The sequence below is a fragment of the Anomaloglossus baeobatrachus genome, chromosome 6 (assembly GCF_048569485.1).
Source record: "Anomaloglossus baeobatrachus isolate aAnoBae1 chromosome 6, aAnoBae1.hap1, whole genome shotgun sequence".
NCBI lineage: Eukaryota > Metazoa > Chordata > Amphibia > Anura > Aromobatidae > Anomaloglossus > Anomaloglossus baeobatrachus.
Window position 1 is genome coordinate 42,667,970 of NC_134358.1, and position 13,423 is coordinate 42,681,392.

Consider the following 13,423-nt stretch of genomic DNA (forward strand, 5'->3'; position numbering starts at 1 on the left):
GGATGTGATTTTACAGGAAGGACAATAACAAATATGCTTATTTTTTAATTGGCAAAATTGGGGTAATTTAAGCTTTAGGCTATATGCCCACAGTGCTTTTTTCAGCACAAAAAAAGCTGCTTTTTTTTTTTTTTTTTTTTTCTTTTGCTTCTCATGCTTTCATGCTTCTTCTTAGGCTGGAAACACACCTATGCGTGTAAAATCGGTCCGAGTTGCCTGAAAAAAACTCGGCCGATTTTAGTTCACGTTAGGTCAGTGTGCAATGCAAGTGCGATGCTTTTTTTTAATTATTTAATGACTTGCATAGCGTGTGTAATGCGTGTGTGTGTTCCTTTTTTTTCTCAGCAGCTGTCATCTGCCATTCAGCTCTGCTACATGGCCGCTGACAGCAGACACAGCCAGAGCGATGTAGCACAGCTGAATAGCCGCTGACAGCAGACACAGACAGAGCCGCATGATCAGAATGAAGTCGGATGAACGTCACCCGACTTCATTGTCATCCCGCGGCTCTGTCTGTGTGGCATGGCCTGATTTTCGGTCACCGGTGAAGATCTCACTGGTGACCACAAATCCCCTGAGTGATCGCAGTGAGCCGCGCGATCAGCGGTGCCGTCACTGAGGTTACCCACGGCCACAGCTGAAGTCCTCCCGCTGAGAGCAGTGGCCGCGGGTAACCTGAGTGACGTCATCGCTGATAGCGCGGCTCACTTCAGTCGCTGCAGGGAGCTCACAGAGAGCGGTTGTGGTCTGTGACCGCTTTCTGTCAGCTTCTGATGTAGCAGAGCTGACAGCGTCGAGGGACCTCTGTGGATTACGTCGGACATGGAAGGATATTTGGGGACTTGAATAAAGTGGTGAAAGAGGTTTTCTTTTGTTTTTAATTTATTTCAAATAAAGAATTTTTTGGTGTATGTCTTCATTTACTTTATCTTACAGGTTAATCATGGAAGGTATCTCGGGGAGACGCCTGCCATGATTAATCTAGGACTTAGTGGCAGCTATGGGCTGCTGCCATTTACTCCTTATTACCTCGATTGCCAACGCACCAGGGCAATTCGGGATGGCCGGGTACAGTCCCGGGACTATCACATCTCATGGATGCGGCTATTCCGGGCGGCTGCTTGCTGATATTGTTAGGGTGGGGGGCACCACCGTTTACCTGGACACATAGGTTTTCTACCTTTCTTCGGCGCTCCATTGGGAGACCCAGACGATTGGGTGTATAGCACTGCCTCCGGAGGCCACACAAAGCAATTACACTAAAAAGTGTAAGGCCCCTCCCCTTCTGGCTATACACCCCCAGTGGGATCACTGGCTCACCAGTTTTCTGCTTTGTGCGAAGGAGGTCAGACATCCATGCATAAGCTCCACTGTTCAGTCAGCAGTAGCTGCTGACTATATCGGATGGAAGAAAAGAGGGCCCATACTAGGGCCCCCAGCATGCTCCCTTCTCACCCCACTTGCGGTTTGTAAGGTTGAGGTACCTATTGCTGGTACGGAGGCTGGAGCCCACATGCTGTTTTCCTTCCCCATCCCCCTGAGGGGCTCTGAGGAAGTGGGATCTTTCCGGCCACCAAGCCCTGAGGCCGGGCTCCATCCACAGACCCATAGAACCTGCTGGATGTGGAGCGGGAGTGCCGTTCAGGGACAAGGCCCTGCAACTTTCAGGTACTCTGTGTCCCCGTATGGCAGGCCACGCACACTCCAGGCTTGCTGGGTGTGCTAGTGCGCCGGGGACTGTAGCGCTGTGCGCTGGGCTTTATAGTCCCTGCAGATTACTGGGGGACTTTACGTGTGGGGACCGCCGCGCCGACCGCCCCTGGAGCGGCGGCGCAGCTGCGACTTGTAGTGCGCCGGGGACGCGCCGACCGCGCTTTTACGGCGGCGGCGCTTCTAACTTTAGTCCCCGGCTTTTGCGGCCTAGCGCCGCTTTGTTCCCGCCCCCACCCTGTCACTCAGGGACAGGGAGAGACGCTGTTCTATAGCAGCGCCGAGGGCTGGAGCCTTATTTGCATTCTCCAGCCCCCTTTACTAGACACAGTGGGCGCCGGGTTCCCGCTCTTGTCTCGGGCACGCCCTCGGCCCGCCCCTCTCCTCTGGACGCCGGCAGCCATTCCGGCACGCAGAGCGGGAAAACGGAGACACTGAGCTACCAGCACAGGATTCCGGCGCCACACACCCGCTTTTGTGCGGGCGGTAAGCGGCAACTAAAGTGCTGACCCACTAATGCCGAAGTGTCCTGTTGTACTTTTGTACGGTCGCTATTCAGGATGCAGACCTAGAAACAGCAGCAAAAGATCAGGGGTGCTAAAGCACAGACTCTATATGCTGCTTGTCTTGCATGTGCTGCAGTGTCATGTGTCCTTTATGCTTGTATGCTTTACATTGCACTGTAAGGGCTATTCTTGGCTGTCTACCCGCCTAGATGGCTAAACAGCGGCAGCAAACAGCACTGGTGCTAAGGCACAAGCTTTCAATGCTGCTTGGATTGCATGTACTGCAGAGTTTATTTTCATGCTTGTACATTCACTGCATGTCGCTATTCTTGGCTAATGCTCCTTGATGACTAGACAACAGCAGCAGAAAAGCAAGGGTGCTAAGGCACAAGCTTTCAATGCTGCTTGGATTGCATGTGCTGCAGTGGTTATTTTCATGCTTGTATGCTATACATTCACTGTATGTCGCTTTTCCTGGCTAATGCTCCTGAATAACTAGACAACGGCAGCAGAAAAGCAAAGGTGCCAAGGCACAGGCTTTCTATGCTCCTTGTACTGCATGTGCTGAAGTGTTTATTGTACTTCATGCTTGTATGCTATACATTGCACTGTACGGTCGCTATTCTTGGCTAATGCTCCTAGATGGCTAGACAGCAACAGCAAAAAAAAAAAAAAAGCATGGGTGCCAAGGCACAGGCTTTCTATGCTGCTTGTACTGCATGCGACTGTTCCAGGACCCCTAGTGTGTGCAATTACTCAACGGGGTCTCTGCTACAGGTGGCCAAAAGAACCACCTGTGATCCCTGTCCAGGGACAGGGACGGAGTTGCAGTTTCCGCTGATATATTGTCTGTGGCTATGACTAACATCTTACAGACTTTGCAGTCCAGACAGACCTTGGGCAATGTTGATTCAATGCCCCTGGCCACCCTGATTTCGAAACAAATCATGGCTCCAGGAGGGTCCCATGCATCCCAGGGTGCAGGCTCTGACACGGACGACAGTCCCAGACGGCCTAAGCGAGCTCCCTAAGAACGGCCCTCGACTTCATCACAGTACTCTCTGTATGATGAGGCAGCCGTAGCTGTTCAGGACTCTGATCCTGAGACCACTCTCAATCCGGATACACCGGATGGTGACGCTATAGTGAATAATCTTATAGCGTCCATCAATGGAAGGTTGGGTATTTCTCCCTCAACTCCTCCAGTGGAGGGGTCAGCTTCACAGCAGAAGAAATCCCTATTTCGGTATCTCAAGCGTATATTGAGTACTTTTCTGGTCACTCTGACTCCAGAGAAGCAGTCCAGGAACACCACGCTTATCCCGATAAGCGTTTCTCCAACCGTATTGAAGATACGCGTTGTCTCTTCCCCCCTGACGTGCTCAAGCGCTCCAAGGGTGGATCCCCCAATCTCCAGGCTTGCGGCTAGATCTATAGTTGCAGTGGAAGATGGGACTTCACTTAAAGATGCCATTGACAGACAGATAGCCCTATCGGCGGGTCGGTTGCCCCGGCATTCGCAGCCATAGAGGCACTCCAAGCTATTTCAGCTAGTATTGCGCAGAGGGACGCGGTCATATGTACATCTTGGCCGCAGTAGCGTCCTTCACCTCGCAATGTCGGCATTGCGACTCAAGCTGTTTATGCTGTCCTGGACTCTACGAGCCGTACATCAGTGGCGTCCGCCAACTCCGTGTTGTTACGCTCCTAGTGTTAAGGGATTGGAGCAGATGCTGCTTCCACAAAAGTGCTTAACCAGATTGCCTTTATCTGGTGACAGACTGTTTCGTGAGCGGTTGGATTAAATCATTCAACTGTCCAAGGGTACGGATTCTTCCTTACCCCAGCTATCAAACAAGACCCATCAGGAGAAGGGACAGTCGAGGTTTCGGTCCTTCCCAGGCTCGGGCACGTCCCAATTGCCCTCGTCCAACAGGACTCAAAAGGCTCAGAGGGGCGCAGGTTCCTGGCGGGCTCAATCACGCCCGGAGAAGGCAGCCGGAGGAACCGCTACCAAGGCGGTTTCCTCATGACTTTCAGACCTCTCTCTCCGCGTCCGCGGTCGGTGGCAGACTCCCCCGCTTTAGCGACATTTAACTGCCACAGGTCAATGGCCGGTGGGTGAGAGACAGTTTGTCGCAAAAACTTCCTCACCGGCCGAGCCGAGGCTCTGCTGCAGGCAGTAGGAGTCGTAATCCCGGTTCCTCCTCAGGAACAAGAGACACTTTTTACTCCGATCTGGTCGGGGTGACAAAATAGGACGACTCCTTCCGTTCCGTTCTGGACCTTAAACTGCTCAACAAGCACGTGAAAACCAGGCGGTTCCGGATGGAATCCCTCCGCTCCGTCATTACCTCAATGTCTCAAGGAGATTTCCTAGCATCAATAGACATCAGGATGCTTATCTCCACGTGCCGATTGCTCCAGAGCACCGGCGTTTGCTACGATTCGTTATTGAAAACGAGCATCTTCGGTTCGTAGCCCTACCCTTCGGTCTGGCGACAGCCCCACGGGTTTTCACCAAGTTCATGGCAGCAGTGGGACCACTCCCGCACTCTCAGGGTCACCCTGTGATCCCTTACTTAGACCATCTACTTGTCAAGGCACTCTTTTAAGAGGCATGCCAACACAGCCTGAACATGGCGCTGGAGACTTCCCAGAGTTTCGGGTGGGTCCTCAACTTTTCAAAGTTAAACCCAATCGCTGGCATATCTTAGCTTGGGGTTTCACACTCTCTCAGCGATGGTGAAGCTTCCACTGGACAAACAGCGGTCACTACAGACGGGGGTGCAGTCTCTCCTTCAAGGAGACACCTCATCCAGAGGCAGTCCCTTTCACGCAGTTTCATCTGCGTCCACTTCAATAGAACATTCTTCGCTAATGGGAGGGGAAGTCGATGTCCCTACACAGGAACGTCCCCCTTTCTCAGACGATCAAGGACTCTCTTCAGAGGAGTCCACTCTTCAGATCAATTGTCTGGAGCTCTGGGCAGTGCATATGGCCCTGCAAGACTTCCTGCAGTGGCTGGAAGGCAAACAGATCCGAATTCAGTCGGACAATCCACAGCGGTGGCATACATCAACCACCAAGGCGGACTACGCAGTCGGCGAGCCTCCCAGGAAGTCCGCCGGATTCTGCTAGGGGTGGAAGACAGAGCATACACCATATCCGCAGTTCACATCCCGGGCGTAGAAAACTGGGAAGCAGACTTCCTCAGTCACCAGGGAGTGGACGCAGGAGAATGGTCTCTGCACCCGGACGGGTTTCACGAATCGGCACAACAGCAAGGTCCCGGTTTTCATGACGATCAAAGAGCTCTGGCGACAGGCATCTCACGGTCGGTCAACCGTGGGCACTACCAGACCGGCCAGACTTACTGTCCCAAGGGCCGTTTTTCCATCTGAATTCTACGGCCCTGAACCTACTGTGTGGCCATTGCGTCCTAGATCCTAGTGTCCTCAGGATTATCCCACGGGGTCGTTGCCACCATGAGACAGGCTATGAAGCCCACGTCTGCTAAGATCTACCACGGAAGTGGAAGATTTTCTTTTACTGGTGCTCTGTACAAGGAGTGTCCCCCTGGCCATTGGCATTGCCTACTTTTCTTTCCTTCCTGCAATCTGGGTTGGAAAAGGGCTTGTCGCTCGGCTCCCTTAAAGGGCAAGTCTCGGCGCTATTGGTGTTTTTTTTTTCAGAAGCGTCTAGCACGACGTCCGCAGGTACGCACGTTCCTGCAGGGGGTTTGGTCATATCGTCCCCCCGTACGAGCGGCCGTTAGATCCATGGGATCTGAACAGGGTACTAGTTGCTCTCCAGAAGCCGCCTTTCGAGTCTCTGACGGATGTTTCACTCTCTCGACTATCACGGAAAGTGGCCTTTCTAGTAGCGATCACGTCTCTTCGGAGAGTGTCTGAGCTAGCAGCGCTGTCATCCAAGGCTCTCTTCCTGGTGGTCCACCAGGACAAGGTAGTGCTGCGCCCCATTCAGGAGTTTCTCCCTAAGGTAGTATCCTCGTTTCATATTAATCAGGATATCTCCTTACCTTCTTTTTGTCCTCATCCGGTTCACCGGTATGAAAAGGATTTACATTTGTTAGATCTGGTGAGAGCACTCAGAATCTACATTTCCCGCACGGCGCCCCTGCGCCGCTCTGATGCACTCTTTGTCCTTGTCGCTGGCCAGCGCAAGGGGTCGCAGGCTTCCAAAGCCACCCTGGCTCGATGGATCAAAGAACCAATTCTTGAAGCCTACCGTTCTGCTGGGCTTCCGGTTCCATCAGGGCTGAAGGCCCATTCTACCAGAGCCGTGGGTGCGTCCTGGGCATTACGACACCAGGCTACGGCTCAACAGGTGTGCCAGGCAGCTACCTGGTCGAGTCTGCACATTTTCACCAAACATTATCAGGTGCATACCTATGCTTCGGCGGACGCCAGCCTAGGTAGAAGAGTCCTGCAGGCGGCAGTTGCCTCCCCGTAGGGGAGGGCTGTCTTTGCAGCTCTAACATGAGGTATTTCTTTACCCACCCAGGGACAGCTTTTGGACGTCCCAATCGTCTGGGTCTCCCAATGGAGCGCCGAAGAAGAAGGGAATTTTGTTACTTACCGTAAATTCCTTTTCTTCTAGCTCCTATTGGGAGACCCAGCACCCGCCCTGTTGTCCTTCGGGATTTTTGGTGGTTTTTCGGGTACACATGTTGTTCATGTTGAATGGTTTTTCAGTTCTCCGACGTTACTTCGGAGTGAATTTGTTTAAACCAGTTATTGGCTTTCCTCCTTCTTGCTTTTGCACTAAAACTGGTGAGCCAGTGATCCCACTGGGGGTGTATAGCCAGAAGGGGAGGGGCCTTACACTTTTTAGTGTAATTGCTTTGTGTGGCCTCCGGAGGCAGTGCTATACACCCAATCGTCTGGGTCTCCCAATAGGAGCTAGAAGAAAAGGAATTTACGGTAAGTAACAAAATTCCCTTCTTCTGATCCCTGCCACTGCAGGTTGATCAGTCTTGTGGTCCTTGCCATTGCAGGTTGATAATTTGTTTTTTGGTCTCTGGTCTCCCCTGAGGAACTCTTGCCATATAGAGGGAAACGCGTTGGGAGGACGTTCTTGTTTGTTTTTTGCATGGTTGCGGGGCAGACAGCTCATTTGGGTGCTGCCCTTGTCAGGGCGGAAGCACAATCATGGGGCACGACAGGGGTTAATACATCATCTCCCAACGCCTTACCCCGGTTCTTCCAGCCTGTGACCAACTCTGGATCGGTGTGTCTTCTTACCCTTGGAAAACATCTGGGTGAGATCATTCTAATTTGTAGCCAAATTGGCACTAATCTTTTACTGCACTATTATGAAAATTAATATCGATTTTATTGATTATACATTAAAAGTTAAGTTTTAGTCCCCGCTATTATCTTTGTATATTGGACTATTGGGCACTATTTTTCTGTTGTCAGATTCTGCTATTATACTAGGGTGGGGGGCTCCCCATAACGTGGGGCTCCCCATCCTGAGAATACCAGCCTGCAGCCATGTAGCTTTACCCTGGCTGGTATTAAAATTGGGGGGACCACACGCCGTTTTTTTTTAATCATTTATTTTTTTAACTGCATGATATAGACCCGCCCACTGGCAGCTGTGATTGGTTGCAGTCAGACACGCCCCCACGATGAGTGACAGCTGTCTCACTGCAACCAATCATAGGCGCCCGGTGGGCGGGGAAAGCAGGGAATACGAGATTGAATAATGAGCGGCCGGCTTTTTCAAAAGAGGAGAAGCCGCCGGAGCAGTGTGACCGCCGTGCAGCGCCGCACTGGTGATCGGGGATCGGTGAGTATGAGAGAGGGGGGAAAGGAATAGACCGACATGGACAGAGAGAGAGAGAGACCGACCGACAGCCCGACCAACAGAGAGAGAAGAGAGACCGAGAGGGAGAGACCGACTGACATTAATCGTATGTTTCACAAAACACTGGAAATGAGTGAGGTCTCACAATGTCAGTCAATCTCTATAATTGACCGACATTGTGAGACCTCACTCATTTCCAGTGTTTGGAGAAACATGCGATTAATGTATTTAGAAAAACGAATGTCACTAGGATGGTGTGAGTGCCAGTCTGTGTGACATGCATTTTTTTCACACTCCCATAGAGTTGCATTGGAGAGACTTGTGCGAGAAACTCTCCAAAAAGCTGCCTGCTGCGATTTTTTTTCTCAGTCCGATTTGGACTGAGAAAAAAAATCGCAGATGAGAGCTGAATCATTGAATAACATGTGTCCGAGTGCAATGCGAGAATTTCTCGCATTGCACTAATGCGAGAAACTCGCAAGTGAGAAGCCGGCCTTATGTATTGAGATAGGGGGAAAAAAAAGCAGAAAGAATTGAAATGTCTCTTCTTTTTTCAGCAACAAAATAGCAAGGAAAAAAGAAGCACTGTGGGCACAGCACATCACGATTCTCATAGACTTTGCTGTGATGCATTTTCCTTGCTTTTTATCGGTTAAAAAAAGCATGAAAAAAAGTCCTGTGGGCACAAGGCCTTTAATATTTTTATTTTTTTTATTTATTCTAAATTTCTTCTTTTTGGCCTTCTTTCAGCAGGCCCCTGAATACCTTTGCAACAGATTGTGTCTTGGGAGGACCGATGGCTGCCCAGATGCCCCACCGTAATCATACGTCTTAAGTGCCACAGTCAGAAATTAACACTGGCATTTAGGTGCTTAAACAGCAGCGATCAGAGCTAGAGGCAGGTGTCGGCTGTATAATATAGCCAGCACCTGCCCTCCTATGTGGTGCAAACTCAGTCCCTGATCTCACACCAAAAGATATATACGTCATGGTGCCGGGAGAGGTTTTCCGACAAGTTACTTCGATGAATGAAATCCCTGATTGTTGCCACTTTCACGATCACTAGAACAGGGATTTCGAGCCCTACATTTCTCTTCCCTGAGGTCTATCATGCACACTACTGCTCCTACGATGTCTTTGGGATTGATGGAGCAGCCAAGTTCAGTCTCAGACCACCATTTCACCAAGTTCTGCAGATGCCATCATGGGTAGTAATTAGGGATGATCGAATACCTCAAATATTCGGCTTCGCAAATATTTTCCGAATAGGTCGCCGCTATGCGAATATTCAATGCACAATGTAAGTCTATGGGAAGCCGAATAGTTCCGAATAGTTGTTATTCGGGTTTCTCATAGACTTACATTGCGCATCGAATATTTGCGAATAGTCGAATAGCAGCGACCTATTCGGAAAATATTCGCAAAACCGAATATTTGAGGTATTCGATCATCCCTAGTCGTAATGTGCTGCAGGCAGCTATATACAAGACAGTTTGCATGGTCTTCTGTTCCACCTCCACTCATGGGTTCTGCTCTAGGATGTCCCACATTGCCATGTTGTCCCCAAAGTCTATTAACCGGAACATTGAATTTTTGTACTTACCCTAAAATTCCATTTGATTGTTGGCACCACCACAATCACTAGAACAGAGATTTTGAGCCCTACATTTCTCTTCCCTGTTGTCTCACGTGCACACTACTGCTCCTTCGAAGTCTATGGGATTGATGGAGCAGCCAAGTTCAGTCTCAGACCACCATTTCACTAAGTTCTGCAGATGGCATCATGGGTCGTAATGTGCTGCAGGTTGCTATATACGCCAGACGGTTTGCATGCTCCTCTGTTCCACCTCCACTCATGGTTTCTGCTCTAGGATGTACCACATGGCCGTTTCCCCAAATTCTATTAACAGGAACATTGAATTTTGGTTCTTAACCTAAAATTCCATTTCTTGTTGCATATATTAGAGGACATACTGTAGATAGCACCTTTTTGGTACACTTTTTAATGGGTAAGTTCTGCTTGCCTTGGTCATTGTTCTTTCCTTGGGTTCAGGTTAGGTTGGTTCCTGATTGCTAATTGTTAATTTTTTTTTCTCTCCTACTGCTTTTAGCTTAGTGTTTGAGGAAAGGCTATACTCCACCAGGCAAGGCTATCACTTTTTTTCACCTATTATCAACCTACTAGTAGCAGAACCTACACCCAAGGTCTTGTGTCTCTCAATGTAGAAATAAGACAAGAGGATTTTTGGTACTCATCCTAAAACCTCTTTTTTTTGCATTCATTGGGGGATGCATTGGGGGATGCAGGAACTAGGGGTGTTAGCTTTTTGGTGGCAGCTGCCGTCATTAAGAATATATAAAAAGGTCAGCTTTTTCTCTGCAGGCTACACTCACCTTATGGCAGCAAGCTAACGCCATAGGAGAAGCCTAGACACACAAAATGAATATGTGAGTAATGGAAAGAAAATGTAAACCCATATGCCCGTCAGGGCGACCAAGGAGGAAGCTGTGTACCTCAATGAAGGCAACAAGGAAAAAATATTACAGTTAACAGGTTGTCAACTAGTTTTGCATTAATGACTTAACTTAAGGATAGTCCATCAATGTCTGATCGGCCGTGGTCCGACACCCCCGCTGATCAGCTGCTCTCAGTGCCGGCAGCAGGCTCCACTATGGGACATGTTCTTGCTATATGGTACTTGTTACATCTCCAGGACCAGCTCCTGCAATGCCTGCACCTTGTCACTAGATGCCACCGTATTCATTCTGCTAGCGGTAGAGGTGATGGTGGAGACATCAGGATCAGAAGATCTGGGTGGCACAGGCTCTGCCCAATGTGGCTGGGACCCTGTAGAGCAGCCCATTCATGCAATATGTAGTATCCGCTCTCTACCTTGGAAAATTTGACAGGACCACCACCTACAAAAGCTCCCATTTGCCTGCTGGAAGCTGCAAGATTTAGTTCTGATTTTCACCTGCTGTTTTTATAGTAGGTTTTCTTGTGTCTGACCTCAGCTTGTTTCCTGTGTTTACTGATCATTCTCTTGCCTGATATGTTTGTACATTGTCCACCTTTCTACTTCCGACCTGGCTAACTGACTATTCCTGCCAGCCTGCCTCACCGGCCAGCAGCCCAGCTGTATCTGTCTAAGGCCCGTTTCACACATCAGTGAAAAACACTGACGTTCTTCACTGACGTGTAAAACACGCACATGTCCCTCCATGTTCCGTGATTCACGGCACACGTGGGTTGTCCATGTGCAATCCGTGATTCGTGATCCCATGATTGCATATGGACATTACTCACCTGCCCCCGCTCCTGCTGTCCATGGTGCTGATCTCCTCGGCTCTGCAGCATCCGCCCACCGCTCTCAGCAGCTACTTCCTGGTCGGCAGTTCCTGCTCTCATGAATATTCATGAGCCAGGCAGGAGCTGCCGAGAGCGGAGCAGGCACAGCGAATCGCAGGCAAGGTAAGTAGAAAATTTTGAATATTTTTAATATTTCTGTGATTTTCTTGTACGTGTTTCACTGATCACACACTGATCACACCATAGTGTGGTCCGTGGGTTATCAATGATGCCAGACAAAAGCTGACATGTCTCCGTGCAGAATCACGGACACACGTGCACGCTGCACGGAGACCCGTTCAGTGAAAAATCACTGATGTGTGAGTAGACCCATTGATTATAATGGGTCTGCGTATGTCAGTGATTCTGGTACGTATAAAAAAAAGCACAAACGTACCAGAATCACTGACGTGTGAAAGGGGCCTAAGAAAAGATCCCAGAGAGGTTAAACGGTGGAGTCAAGGGTTTTGTGATCTGGTAAACGATGTGGCTAGCGACAAGCCTGTTTGTGCTAGCCATTTTTAGAGCGCTTAGGCTAGTATGAACATTGCAGTCTCTCCCCGTCCACCCATTAGAGTATTGTATAATGTGATGCTCCTGGACTAGTCCAGGGTGTCACAGGGAACTGCACTACTCTCTATCCTTGGTGCAGGGCCCACCCTCCTTTGTTTCGGGGTCCACAACAGTGATTCTGTACCAACAGCACAAATCCTAGTCACCTAAACACTACACTTGTCAGGCACACCGGGGGCATGGTTCCAGCTGGGAAAGGAACCGCCCACATATGAGTCAGACAGGCTGGTGGGAGGAGTTAATGAGTCAGTTGGTAGTAACTGTCAAAGTGAGAGGACCCAAGGCTAAGTTCACATTTCCGTTGTTTTGTATCAGTCACATGCGTCGCTTGACGCATGTGACTGATGCGCTGTACAACGGATGACAAAGAACAGAATTCTTTGTCGGATTCCGTTGTGTGCGGGGGGCGGAGTTCGGGGGGGGGGAGAGAGCCGAGCGGGGCCGTGGCACTGAGAACGTCAGAGCCGCAGGGACTGCAGGACAGGTGTGTGTGTGTGTGTGTGTGTGTGTGTGTGTGTATACACATGCTGAATGCGGGAGGGGGTGGAGCCGAGCGGGGGGGGCGGGCCAGACGCTGAGGATGTCAGTGGCAGTGCTGCGGTCTGCATGGCTGGGGACAGGTGAGTGTGTGTGTGTGTGTGTGTACATGCGGAGTGCGGGAGGGGGCGGAGCCGAGCAGGGGGCGGGGCCAGACGAGGGTGTCAGTGGCAGTGCTTGTCTGCATGGCTGGGGACAGGTGTGTGTGTGTGTGTGTGTACATACATGTGCGGAGTGCGGGAGGGGGCGGGGCCGAGCAGGGAAGTGTCGGCCTCCCTGCCAGACTAAATATCGGGTAACAGCAAAGCACCCGATGTTTACCTTGGTTACCCGATATTTACCTTGGTTACGGGCCTACACCGCTCCTTGCACCGTAACCAGGGTAAATATCGGGTAACCAACCAAAGCTGGTGACGTGTGCAGGGAGCCAGAGAGCATGCGCAGCGAAATCCGACGGATCGCGCTGCTCAAAAAACGTTACATGCTGCGTTCCTCCCGCCCGGCGGTCAGTCGTTCCACGACTGATCAGTCGGGCGGAGGGTGCAACGCAGCATCATCAGTCACAATCCGCTGCTCATACAAGTCTATGGGAGCAACGGAATCCGCTAAACGGATTCCGTTGTTTACAAGAGCAGCGGATTGTGACTGATACATTTTAGCGGAAATGTGAACTTAGCCTAAGGAGTAGGAGCTCCCTGAGGAGAGTCTGGCTAGGTCGCAGATGGTGGCCTGAGCCTGAGAAGGTGGAGACCCAGTCGCGGGGGATTGGAGGACAGGGCTGGACGGGTCAAGAGGACTGTCAGCCATCGGATCCATAGTAACCGGTCTGGGGCCGAGCACACAGCGGGGGACAGGCCCCTAGGCCGGGGTATAGCTTCACGCAACCCGGCAATTAACCTAGAGTCGGGAAGTA